The following is a 13,667-nucleotide window of genomic DNA, read 5'->3' on the forward strand; positions in this document are numbered from 1 at the left end:
TGATACAAAGAGACAGTCCCTGCTCAAAAGAGCTTACAATCTTAAATGCGTTATTTCTTTATTCTGCCGTGGCTTTTTCCTACAGGCACATCAGCCACTACTTTCTTTGGGAAAGAAAGAGTGAGCAGAGTGTGGTGAAAATGTGAACAGTGCCGTTTGCTGCCCCCTGATGCATACACACAACATGGTTGGCTACAGTGTCTTGTTCACCACCGCACACACTTCTTCCACTTTCTGTACATGGAGCAGCTGTGCATCTGCCGGAATCTTGCTACTCTTTGTCCTTATCCCTTATTTGTCCTGTTTGTCTGTCCTAATTAGATTGTAAGCTCTGTCGAGCAGGGACTGTCTCTTCATGTTCAAGTGTACAGTGCTACGTGCGTCTAGTAGCGCTATAGAAATGATAAGTAGTAGTAGTAGTAAGTGTTTATTTCCTCACTCCTGCTGCACTTCTTGGTCCAGCTGAGGCTTGTTGCGTCTCTGCCTGGTGATAGGAAGCTGGCATTAGGAAATTGGGATGGAGCCAGGAGAGTTGTGCCGGGGTCAGGGAGAGGGGATTGGGGGATTGAGCAAGGAGGAGTATGTGACTGTTGGGGATGATGAAAATGATTGCAAGAGGAGGAGAATGTGGCTTCTAGGGATGATGGGGGGAGGGAGGCAGGGTGAGTAAAGACAATATAGAAAATGTGCACCAGTTTTTAAATATTTTTAATAATAAAAGCCTGTGAAAATAGAACCTGCCATTTCTGACTGCAGGATCGCAGTTTCCCCTGACAGTAATTTATGTTGCACTTTGGTTTCTTATGCTTTCCGACCTAAAAAGGGTGGGAATGCTCATGAGGTCCTAGATACAGAGTAACTTAAAATTAAGACATTGGCAAGAGAGAGGTAGCCTTTTTTTTTTTAAGCTCCCTAGACTTTGCCTTTGGGTGAGGGGGGGGGGGGGGGCTTCATGCTAGCAATAACTTTCTGAACTTCTGTGTTAAATGCCTCTTAAAACCACTTTGGTGAATGGTCAGTCTATAAACAGTTCAAATGAATTATATCTGAATTTGTGTTGTGTTGAGGGTATTAATGTGGCATCTATAGAGACCCATCTTGCTCCTGGGTCTGCATTTCTGTATGAGGTGCTCAGCAAAAACATTTTTAGACAACTACCTAATTTTCTGATGATAAATGTTTAACAAAAACAAAACATCATCAGCTAGTTGCTCATTTCAGGCCAAACATAAATTGACCAAATCAGGAATTTTGTTTTTTTTCTATGGTTGATGGAATCAGCTGATAGAGCAGTCACTGTTTAGTCATGTCAGCTATTGGTCTGATAGCATCAGGTACAGAAAAAAACACTGCTTGAATTTTATTGTAATGTTTAGTTGTGTAAAAGAGAATATTATTAGAGGTCTCGTATCAGTACAGTGACTTCTTATCCATAATTATCTACAGGAAAGTATGTATATTCAATTAAAAGTTACCAAACCTGTTAAAAAAAGCCTTGCTATTCTCAGTGTGTGGCTGTTTTCAAAATACTTTTTTTGAAATTTCCATAACAAGAAACTTCATTTTATTGTTCTAGGTACTTAATGTGTGCTTTGGAGTCAGTCTTGAAAGACTTGGGTTACCTGTTTACATGGGTAAAAATAGATATGTGGAGATGACAGGTTAAGTAGATTTTCAGTTACCTGAAAGTATGCGTATTTTAAAAATGCAATTACTACTACTACTACTATTTAGCATTTCTATAGCGCTACAAGGCGTGCGCAGCGCTGTAAAAACATAGAAGAAAGACAGTCCCTGCTCAAAGAGCTTACACTCTAATAGACAAAAAATAAAGTAATCAAATCAATTAATGTGTACAGGAAGGAGGAGAGGAGGGTAGGTGGAGGCAAGTGGTTACAAGTGCTTATGAGTCAAAAGCAATGTTAAAGAGGTGGGCTTTCAGTCTAGATTTAAAGGTGGCCAAGGATGGAGCAAGACGTAGGGGCTCAGGAAGTTTATTCCAGGCGTAGGGTGCAGCGAGACAGAAGGCGCGGAGTCTGGAGTTGGCAGTAGTGGAGAAGGGAACAGATAAGAAGGATTTATCCATGGAGCGGAGTGCACGGGAAGGGGTGTAGGGAAGGACGAGTGTGGAGAGATACTGGGGAGCAGCAGAGTGAGTACATTTATAGGTTAGTAGAAGAAGTTTGAACAGGATGCGAAAACGGATAGGGAGCCAGTGAAGAGTCTTGAGGAGAGGGGTAGTATGAGTAAAACGATTGAACTTGTCTGCATAAAAGAGAGTCTGTATTGGATTTAGGGATATAGTTATCAACCTAGACTACCATGAAGGCGTGTTATTTTACCACAAACTCATGCTATTTTAGCACAGGTCCCATTTTATGCAATGAGACCTAATAGTAATAATTGGGGTTAATAGTAGATTAACATGTCTTAACGGTAGCCCATGTTGATTACTTCCCCTCTTAGATATATATTTTACATTTTCAAAAGATACTTTTGTAATCAGCATGTTTCTAATGCAGCAAATTTTCTACCCCTGATCTACCTTGCTTAAATGTACGTGTATTCGTTTACCTGCACAGCTACCAATTTTCAAATTCAATATATGTGAGTATCTTGTGTTTGAAAAACTTTTTCTGTGCAGGCTTTCTCAAATATGTGTGTATCTTGGCAGATAAGTGCCTTACTGGAAAAAAAATCTATTAGTAGTACATATATTGTAGTGGGACCCCTCAGGCACCTGTCTGAACTAGAGGTATCCAAGAGTTACAAGGGAGATGTGAAAAGGGAGATCATATACCTGTGTCCTGAGGGGTAGAAAATAGACTTTCTTCGAGACACTGTTTGCTGAATGCTTTACATGGATGCTGTCACTCTCTATTTCTTTGCAAGCACTGTATATGTAAAAATAGTTTTTACTGGGTGATTAAAAGCAGAGTAAAAAGTTATCACAGGCAAAACAAGAAACACAAAAATAGGTTGTCGTGTGTTTGCTTGTTTAAGAGTGTTTTACAAACTAAATAGAAAAGAGCTACAGTCTTGGACAGGAAAGAAAAGCAATAGAAGACAGGCATATGAGATTAGGTAGACTTCAGTCTGGGAATTCCTCTTTCCTTCTGCTGTAGAATTCTTCTTTCTTCCACCACCAGGAATCTTCCACTTCTCTGGGCTCACAGTCAGAAACTTGTACCTCTGACCTGCAAGACCTATAACCTCTTTCCTCTTGTATTCAAGAATTCCACTTTCTGGGCTGTAAGACACCTGAATGTATTTCTTTGCTCCAACCTACAGGATATTTTAAACCAAAAGGAGATATTCAAATAGCTACTCTCCCACTCTCTTTGCTGTGGCTCTTTGAGCCTCCTGGGGCAACAGGACTGCTATCCCTATGGTTCTGTTCTTCTGGTTTCCTTAGACCTGCAGGGCACTTGACAGCTAGGACGTGATGATGTCAGAGGGCGGAACAGAGAGGGAAACGGAGTCGTAGTCACTGTCGGATGCTGCCGCCTGGAAACGAACATCGCGCGCACCAACCTCCACCCTCCCCCCCATCCCAGCCGCCGCTCCCGCCCTCCTCCGCATCGGGCCCCCTGCACTGACCTGACAGCGCCTCTCACCTCCGTGTGGAAGCGCTGCAGGCAGCTTTCACACGGAGGTGAGAGGCACTGTCAGGTCAGTGCAGGGGGCCCAGCACGGAGGGGGGAGGGAGTGGCGGCAAGGAGGGTAGCTGGAAATCTTGCCCGTTTTTATGGGCTTAACGGCTAGTATGCCATAGACTATAAACTGTGCTTGGAGAAAACCTCTTCTCCAGGTTTGGGTAGCCGTGGGAGACATGAGGGAACATATAAACAAAAAAAAATCTTTTCTTGGCTCAAAAGAGTGGCCCTGAAAGAGACTACATCAGAGGATGATTCTAAAACAATTCAAGGCTATCTAAGGATGCAATCTCATGCAAAACAATGTGATAAGGCGGTGGCCTAAGCCAGAAAGATGCAAGGCTGAACAGAGACTTCCAAAACCAGCAGGAAGAAAGAGGTGATAATGCCCCTGTAGAAGTCACTGGTAAGGCCTTAGTTGGAGTATTGTATTCAGTTTTGGAGGCCATATTTCACTAATGACATAAAAAAAGCTAGGGTTAATACAAAGGAAAGTGACAAAAACGGTTAGAGGTCTCTATCAGAAGACTTATGAGAAATGATTGGAGGTTCTAAATATACATGCTCTAGGGGAAAGGAGGGACAGACGTTTAAATACTTCAAAGGTATTGAACAAATAAACCTTTTTTCAAATGAAGACATGATATGAGGTTAGAAAGAGAGAGAATGAAATATTTGTTCACTGGTGTCTGAAATGCCCTCTGGAAGGAGGTGGTTGAGGTTAAAAGGTGCTGGAATTCAAACGGGAGTAGGATAAACACAGTGGACCCCTAAAGTATAAGAAGATGGAAACCAAGAATGGATTACACAAATGCAAAACAGCTGTTTATTCTAAGAAACCATAGAGCAAGTAATCTGTTCTATGTGGCAGATACAATCCTCGAAAATTAAAGGCATGAGTATAATAATCCATACTGCATTGGGAACTGTACTGGGCAGACTATAATGGATCATATCGGTCTTTATCTGCTATCATCTATTATGGGGGTAATTCTACGGATTATGCACATAAATGTTTAGAATAATACGATTTAGATATATATGGGCACATATGCATGTAAATGCCAGATTCCGCCTAAGCTCTATTCTCCACATATGTTTGGCAATTAGGTGCTAACACACCAGCTCTATGGTTGAAATAATTTCTTGTTCATAACAGTAAGTGCTTATATGGCCAGTTAGGCAAGTATTTTATAAAGGAAAGTAGGTGTCTATATTCCTTTATAGAATAGGCTCCTAACAGGTACACAGTTATAGAATTGCCTTTTAAATATTTCTTTAGGGGAAATATTATCCATCATAAGAAATCTGTTAGGGCGTCTTTTACTAAGGCACACTCACTTTTTTAGTGCGCGCTAAACGTTAGAGACGCCCATAGGAATGCATTGGTGTCTCTAACGTTTAGCTCGCCCACAATTTTAGCGCGCACTAAAAATGTGAGCACGCTTTAGTAAAAGACCCCCTTAAAACTTTTGTTCTTTTTCTTAGCAAAGTTTTCAAAATTTTAAGGCTTGTTATGAAGTGGACTCCATTTGAAGCAGCAAGTCCATTCTCATTTCCAAAATATCTGCTGTAGGCTGAAACAGTATATTCAGGCCATTTTTTCAGTTGCATCCAGTATTTTTATTAATATAGCTTAGCAAATATATTAACTGGAACAGTAAAGGAATCCTTTACTGTTCCAGTTAATATGTTTTTAAGTTATATTATCTCAGTTGTGGTACAAGAGCAGTGCGGTGATTGTCTTATTTTGTCATGTTATTCAGTTAAGGAGAACCCTAAACAGAGCCTGTTTTTCAGGTCACATCATCCAGTCTACGGGTCCCAAGAGGCTGTGTCTGGGCACTGGCCTAGACTAAGGAAAAGAAGTTGTTAGTTTCTTTCTCTGTAATGAAAAAGAGTCTGGCCAGCTGGCTCTATTTTTTTTTCAGGATAGACTGACCAGTCTTTGTTTTACCCTGCTGCATGCTTGGACTTGTCCTGTGTTTCTAAGGGACTTAGAATTATAAAATCATGCATTTCAATAGAGTTAAACCAGAAGTAGGTCAGCCTGTCCTGAAGAGAAAAAATGAAGCCAGTTGGCAATCTTGAACAGTGTCTTGTTCTGAGACTTCTTAGCATTGTTGCTCTTTTCTCATTTGAGGGAGTATATAAAAGAACCCCAGTCCTTCTTAAGCCCAGTCTTCACTAGACCACCTTAGCAAAGTCAGAGCAGGTGGTTCCAAACCAGGAAATATAAAAACCTTGTGTTATGGAAAGTCAGGGAGGCCCAGAGGAGGAAGACAGGCTTATTTTGTGTTTCAACCCAAACATACTAATAAATACTTTTTGTTACTTCTGAGTTGTGGTTTAGTTGCTTGTGTACAGGTCCTGTGCTTGAACGCTTGCCATTGGTATTGCAGATGTGCTTTAAGAGGGTCTTCTACTAAGCGGTGATAAGTCCAACATGGACTTACCACTCTCTTATCCGGAACTACCGCTGGCATACCACAGCAGCCCCGGTGGTAGTTCCCACCCCCAGCACACGCCATTACTGTCGCTAGAAACATTTTTTATTTTTGTAGCCCCGGTTTTTACCTGGCAGTAATCGTGTAGTGCCCGGTTAGCACAGGAGCCTTTACTGCCACTTCAGTAAGTGGCGATAAGTGCTTCCCCTGGAAATGGCTGTGCGGCAAGTGGTTTACTTACCGCACGACCATTTCTTTAAAAAAAAAAAAAAGACAGCCTTTTACCCGTGGTGGCAAAAGGGGGCCTCAGCATGTGTCAAAAACACCCTTTTACTGCAGCTTAGTAAAAGGGGCCCTAAGTTATTTGTCCTCTACTATGTTTTGAATGGATTCTAATCTGTACAGAGCATGAGCCTTCTCTTATATGAGTGTGTACAGTGCTGCATGCATGGAATAGCACTATAGAAATAATTAGTAACAATCATTTCCCACAGAGTTAAGAATTACAAACTGTCGACATGAACTTAGTGTGATTTAAAAAGAATGTTCTGGCTAATATCACCAAAACTGAAAGCCTACTTACAGTGAAAAACATCTCCAAAAGATAATTTTCTCAGCTGTTTTCTGAGATCTGGAAAAGGATCAGAAACAGACTTCTGCATTTTCTTTGCTGTCAAAAACATAGGTACATAAGTATTACTGGGAAAGACCAAAGGTCCATCAAGCCCAGCATCCTGTTTCCAACAGTGGCCAATCCAGGTCACAAATACCTGGCAAGATCCCAAAAAACTACAAAACATTTTATACTGCTTATTCCAGAAATAGTGGATTTTCCCTAAGTCCATTAAATAACGGTCTATGGACTTTTCCTTTAGGAAGCCGTCCAAACCTTTTAAAAACTCCGCTAAGCTAACCGCCTTTACCACATTCTCTGGCAACGAATTCCAAAGTTTAATTACATGTTGAGTGAAGAAACATTTTCTCCGATTTGTTTTAAATTTATTATATTGTAGCTTCATCGCATGCCCCCTAGTCCTAGTATTTTTGGAAAGCGTAAACAGACGCTTCACATCTACCCGTTCAACTCCACTCATTATTTTATAGACCGCAATCATATTTCCCCTCAGCTGCCTTTTCTCCAAGTTGAAGAGCCCTAGCTGCTTTAGCCTTTCCTCATAGGGAAGTCGTCCCATCCCCTTTATCATTTTCGTTGCCCATCTCTGCACCTTTTCTAATTCCACTATATCTTTTTTGAGATGCGGCAACCAGAATTGAACACAATATTCAAGGCGCGGTCGCACCATGGAGCGATACAAAGGCATTATAACATCCTCATTTTTGTTTTCCATTCCTTTCCTAATAATACCTAACATTATATTTGCTTTCTTAGCCACAGCAGCACACTGAGCAGAAGGTTTCAACGTATCATCAACGACGACACCTAGATCCCTTTCTTGGTCTGTGACTCCTAACGTGGAACCTTGCATGACATAGCTATAATTCAGGTTCCTCTTTCCCACATGCATCACTTTGCACTTGCTCACATTAAACGTCATCTGCCATTTAGATGCCCAGTCTCGTAAGGTCCTCTTGTAATTTTTCACAATCCTCCCGCGATTTAACGACTTTGAAAAACTTTGTGTCATCAGCAAATTTAATTACTTCACTAGTTACTCCCATCTCTGGGTCATTTATAAATATGTTGAAAAGCAGCGGTCCCAGCATAGACTGTGACTTCTAACACTTTTTAATTTGTAGTAGTTTAGCATTTTTTAAACAAATACGATGAAAAAATCTTTAAAAATGTACTTTTATTGCAATTCAGTATGTTAATTAAAATGTAGACATTCATGGGGTTATTTATTATCAGCATGCACTAATGCCATTATTGCACATTTATCTATTGCAGAGCCCATTTTATGAAACAGGTCCTGAAGTAAATGTCATGCATTAATGGCATTAGCATGTGATAGTAAATGGTTCCTTAAATAATTTCTGTACATTCTCAAATTGTCAGATTCATCCAGCATATTGTGTACATAATTGAAAGCTATATACTTTGTATTTATTTATTTCTTTATTGGGATTTATTAGCTGCCTTAATGAAGAGATTCACCCAAGGCGGTGTACAGCACTGTGCACCATTCAGCTTTCAGGAATACCAGTCATGCAAGGAATGCTCACCCAATATTAAAAAAAAACACCCCACAATTCTTTACACTGCTCAAATTAAATGTGCTTGACCCTCGTGAAACATCCATGTTAATAAGAATTTTTAATTATACATTTTTGTTCTGCCTAACCAATAGCAATGGCTCAAGGCAGATTACAATCAAATGTAGGCAAAATTACATTAAATGTAATAATTTCAATGTTAAGAAACAATAAATTTTCTTGAATAACCAGGTATTTAACATCTTGCAATACTGAACATATTTAAGGCCCTGTTTACTAAGGTGTGCTAGTGTTTTTAGTGTGTGCTAAAAATTAGTGCGCACTAACCGTGTAGACATCCATAGGAATATTATGAGGCATATTTTCAAAGCACTTTGGGAGGCTAAGTTCCATAGGTTTCTATGGAACTTTGGGAGGCTAAGTGCTTTGAAAATATGCCTCTATGGCACCTACATGGTTAGCGCGCTAAAAACACTAACACGCTTACTAGCTGAGAGTTCCATAATTCTGGTACAATTTTGTTTATATACCATTTCTTCAATGATTGTAACCTAAATGCATTAATGTCAGGATGTGACACTCTATATTGATCTTTAGAGTGTAGCTGTTGATATGGGACATACCAAGGGACCCATGTGTTCATATATGCAGGCACCAACCCATTCCTATTCCAGTGAATATAAAACGTGATACAAGAAAACTGGACATAAGAGTAAAGGAGAAAAACACAAGAATAGTATTGATGAAAGTTTTCAGGGCCAATTGATTTTTCTGTGCATTGAGTGGAGAAAGAGAATATCTTCAATTCTCCGAGGACCTGCAGGCCAATAATTCTCACATATGAGTAATGTGGTCCGCATTGCCTGGTCTGAAGCTTGAAAAAGCTATACATATCTTTAAAAGTACGCAGCGAACGCTACGCTCCCACCATGCATCTACAAGTGCCTTCCCTCCTGTCGTGAGAGTGTGGGATCCTGTTTTCCCACAGTGAGAAGAAGGACTTTTACCACTTCTCACAGCCGGTTTGGGATTGCTTTGAGAGCGAATTTTCTTGTGCCTCCCCGGTTCTTTTTTGTTTTTTAAATTTTGCTCTGTTCTTTTTTGGAGTTCTCTTTTTTTCTATTTCTCTTAAGGTTTTTACCACAATCAGTAGGCCACACTTGGGCCTGAGCTTCGGTTGGGCTTTCCTATCTTTTCTGGTGCTTTGCCCCTTTTTTGGCACCATCGAGTCTTTTGATTTGGCCATGGCTGTTTTCCCTTCCATGTCATCGAAGGTTCTCGGTGACTTTAAGCGCTGCAGCTGGTGCAATAGGACTATCTTTTGCAAGGCCACCCATTCTTGGTGTCATCAGTGTTTGGGGCCTAAGCATTCCCCATCTAACTGTGTTCTTTGTATGAAGAAAAGAACCCAGTTGGCCAGAGAGGTCCAATGGGAAAAATGATTTGGAGCCAGGTCTGAAACCTCGATGTCTGTATCAATGTCTGGTATCTGCATCGGGCTGCATGGCTGCTAGGCCTGTAGATATTTGGACATGGCTGTGCATTGAGTGGGTCAGTTGCTCAACATTGGTTGCTGTGCAGCCCCTGGGACTAGTCAGAATCGGACCCAAACTGAAGACAATGTGAGGATTTGACAACATCCTCGTCAGCGTCGAGCAGCGTCTATGTTGGGCATCGGGGAAAGCCCAAGAATCATCTGCATTGGTTGCCTTCACACGGTACCATGAGCTCAGGGGCACCAAGAGAACACTCAGTACCTGAGCAGCATCAGTGCAGGGAGGGGCCATTCCCCCTCCATACAAGAGGTGCCAGATTGTGGGCTCCACGCATCCAGAACTAGGTATCCGCTCAGACCCTGACTATTCAGCAGCCTGTCTCTGCACTGATGCCCCAGCCTTTCCCGATTTCGGCCCTCAATGAGCGCCTCGGACCTTATTCCCTAAGCTTTTGGCGAGACTCATACATCAGAATACAGGCGTCTGGGGTGTTTGGATCAGCCATGCCTCATGCTGCTTGGCCAACAACCTGTGGTGAGGTCTCTGATGCTGGTGCCACTTGCAGCCTCGGTGTCGACATCCGCCCGTGTTGGCACTCTCTTAACATTGGTAGAGGAAGCTTCACTGGAGTCGAGGCTGGAGCTGACAACTCTATGCCTTTCTCAAGGACATAGTTCCTTCTTGTCAAGGGATGCTCTTTCTCAGCCCTCCCATGAGGAGTTTCTCACTGATACCGATGAGGAGCACTCATGGGAGTCTGATGAGGATCCACAGTACTTCACGGTGTAGGAGTCCTCTGGTATCCTACCAGACCTCTCCCCGCCATAGAAAGGAAGAAAGTCTACACCAGAGGGTCTTTCCTTCTCATATTTTGTAAAGGAAATGGCGGTTGCTATTCCCATTCCTTTGGAAGTGGAGGATGAGCCCAGGGCTAAGATGTTTAAGGTCATGGACTATGAGTCTCCTCCTAAAGTTTTGTATATAACTAGTACTCAGCCAGTAATATATCACACTAAAGAAAAATGATAAAGGGTCTGCATTCCTTTGCTGAGGCACTCTAAAGAAATAGAATAGGGAGGTATTGATTTTCTGGTTTTACAAAGAGAGCATTCTCACAAAGACAGTTAAACAAATCATCACAAGAGATAAGTTGACAGTATCAATATTTTAAGTTTTGCTGATTTGTTTTTATTATTTATCCAGACAATATTCGTCATAGAAATTCATTAGCAATAAGTAACACAGGTTAATCATCTTATGGTATGACACATTTTGTATATATGCTGCTTTTAGTTTTGAAGTTGAGATGTCAACTGGCTTACTTAAAAAGAGTAAGTAACATATTTAGTATGCTAAAAACTATTAAATCTAAATTCAGATAAAGAGCATTTTAAATTGGAAGCACTATTTTAAAACCACCATTCAGTTGAATCCAGCTGTGGAGCATTGAGCATTTAGAGTCTGGGCTGGTATATATCACATGCATATGTACTTTCTGTGGTTATGCTTTATTAAAAGTTTGCAATACTTTATAGTGCACTAAGGAACCCTTTTATTAAGCCGTGGCAAAAAGTCGCTTTAGTGCATCTTGTGAAGATTTTTACTGCACAGCAGTAAAAATGGCCTTTTCTGTTTTAATGACCATGTGTAAAAAAATTGGCATATGTGCACTTACTGCCACTCATTTTGAAGGTGGTAAGGGCTTACACGCTATTTCTGTGCTAATCGGTGAGTGGTAATGTAGCTACCCTAACTGGTTAGTGCAGGAATGCCCACTCTCCTCCCCCAGACACTCCCCTTCAAAAAAAAAAAAAAATGATTTTTTTTAAAGTACATGGTTAGTGCATGCACATTTGGTTCTTATTGCAGGATGCTCGAGCGCATCCCATGGTACGCCACTTTAATCTCCTTTAGGCGCGTGTTAGTGCCTAACGCAGCTTAGTAAAAGGGCCCCTAAGGCAGTACTAGTATGCTAGTATTCTAAATGTTTACATACATAATGGGCACCTAAATGTTACCCCAACAAAAAAACAGAAAACCAAGCAAACCCACAAAAGTCAAAATGAAAAGAAAAAGGGATGGGAATGACCAGTGCCATAAGAGGTCCGTGTTTTAGCCTATGCCTTCATCAGGAGTCCAAAATTGAAATAAGTGTGGAAATAGTGTTGGAATGAAGCAGAGCAACACTAGAGTCCAATGAAGTTCTGTCCTGTTCTGGAAGTCCTCACATCATCTCCTCTGGAAAGAGAACTGAAAGTTTGGCCTAGTTATGTGTCTATGTTGCTTTGTGAGTCATCAAAGCAACACAGGTTTCAGTTTAGCACTATTTCCTCACATCTCAGTTTTGGACTCTTGATGAAGGCATAGGCCGAAACACGGACCATGTTGAGTTCATTTTAAGGTGCTGTTTTCTTCTAATGTATTGTCTTCAAGGAAATGCTGATGTATATATGAATAAAGGATTTACATTTTTACTCTGACGTTTCACATTGGTCAATTCCACACCTTTTTCTTTTCACCTAAATGTTAGTACATAGTTTATAGAGTTGCTCTTTACGTGCCTATTTGTGTGTAGGTTGAATGGCTGCCTTGTCTTAAGCATTTTTTCAGAATTCCATATCCTGGGTAGAGTTTTCACAAAGCTTCAGAGGATTAGAGGTAACTGCAGTCTAGCAGTACCTTCTTCTGTTCCTTCTAGTACAGTTATTAGTAAGGTATACCAAAAGTCATGATTTGGTGGTTTCTATATGCATCCAGGTAGTTTCCTGAATAAATAGAGGCCCATAGTCGGGAGATAATTTGTTGCAAAGAACAAGAATACAAGTAAATCAACTAGCAGAGTCCAGTTTGACAGGTTCCACAGCAGCTAAGGAAAGCTATGAATGTTGTGTTTTGTATTATGGAACAATGGCAAGTTGGGGATCTGAGCAATGGTGTCAACAGTGTGTGTGGGTGGGAGGAGATGTGAAGGGCAGCAATGTTATGAGATGGGGTCAAAGGACCCAATGTGCAACAGAAGCAGGATGGGCGTATGAGTTGGGGAGGCAGAACAGGGCCAGAGGAGTGGTAACAATGGCATGAGATTGGAGAATAACGCTTCAAGATGGAATGACTAGAGGTGAGGAGAGGCAATAGTGGCACTTAGTGGCTGGAGTCAATTGATAGTATCACCAGTTAAGATAGCTATTCAGAGCCTAATTGTGTAGCTGTTATGGACTACATTTACTGTTCTGTGAGTTTCAGGAGTTTCTCCTCTGTCCTGTTTTGCATGGAAAAAAACCTCCTTGAGAAATGTTGGCAGTGTGCTTCAGCCAATATAATCAAGATCTACAGACATGTATTACACAATCACCAGTGCTTCTTTCCAATGAACATTATAGTTCTCAGATTGTAGAGGCTGTGAGCCTACTGATCCAGGGGCATACAGATTAAATAACTTCCTTAGAAAACAAATCTGAAAAAATCTTTTTTTTTTTTTTTTTTGGTAGCACTACATATACAGTATAACCTGTGGAGATGATATGCCTCCTTTAAATGTACTCTGAGCCCTTCCTCTGGTGTTTAACAGTAGGATTTTTACAGTTTCTCACTGGGAGTCTGAAGTGCAGGATAGCAGTGGTTCATTCTGACTGACTGTTCTGCATGTCACAGTTCTGTTGATAGACTGAATAAACTGGCCATTAGGAGCTAGTACTATTGCTTAGAAAGTATTTAAAATAAAATAAAATGTTTTTAGAGGTGTTAAGATGGCCCCAGGGCTTCTCTTTTAAAAGAAAGGGGAATCCTCGCGTGGAAGCATAGAGGCTCATTTTCAAAGCACTTAGCCTCCCAAAGTTCCATAGAAACCTATGAAACTTAGCCTCCCAAAGTGCTTTGAAAATATGCCTCATAGT

General features: G+C 40.9%; 1 protein-coding gene across 1 annotated transcript in view; it reads right to left on the minus strand.

Moving 5' to 3' along the window:
* Positions 1–2,818, minus strand: part of OGN (osteoglycin) — a 35,769-nt gene extending 32,951 nt beyond the window's left edge. The window contains exon 1 of the mRNA XM_030207123.1: positions 2,801–2,818. The gene's annotated coding sequence lies outside the window, so the exon portion shown is untranslated. The remainder of the gene's footprint in view (positions 1–2,800) is intronic.
* Between the last annotated feature and the right edge of the window lie 10,849 nt (positions 2,819–13,667).

This window comes from Microcaecilia unicolor, chromosome 6 (genome assembly GCF_901765095.1).
Source record: "Microcaecilia unicolor chromosome 6, aMicUni1.1, whole genome shotgun sequence".
NCBI lineage: Eukaryota > Metazoa > Chordata > Amphibia > Gymnophiona > Siphonopidae > Microcaecilia > Microcaecilia unicolor.